A 257-nucleotide genomic window follows, 5' to 3' on the forward strand; every position below is an offset into this window, starting at 1 on the left:
TTATCCTAGCAAAAACTTAACCTAACAAAAGCTAACCTAACCTTACCTAATCTAACCAAACCTAACCTAACTAATGAATAACAAATAACAGTGCAAAACAACACTTACTGCTAAAACTCATAATAATAATAATAATAATAATAATAATAATAATAATAATACGTCAAGAACAGAAAATCACTTTGCTGGTCTATTCTAAACGACAGAATCCTGACAGCTGTGTGTGTGTGTGTGTGTGTGTGTGTGTGTGTGTGTGT

The sequence above is a fragment of the Scylla paramamosain genome, chromosome 7, assembly GCF_035594125.1.
Source record: "Scylla paramamosain isolate STU-SP2022 chromosome 7, ASM3559412v1, whole genome shotgun sequence".
NCBI lineage: Eukaryota > Metazoa > Arthropoda > Malacostraca > Decapoda > Portunidae > Scylla > Scylla paramamosain.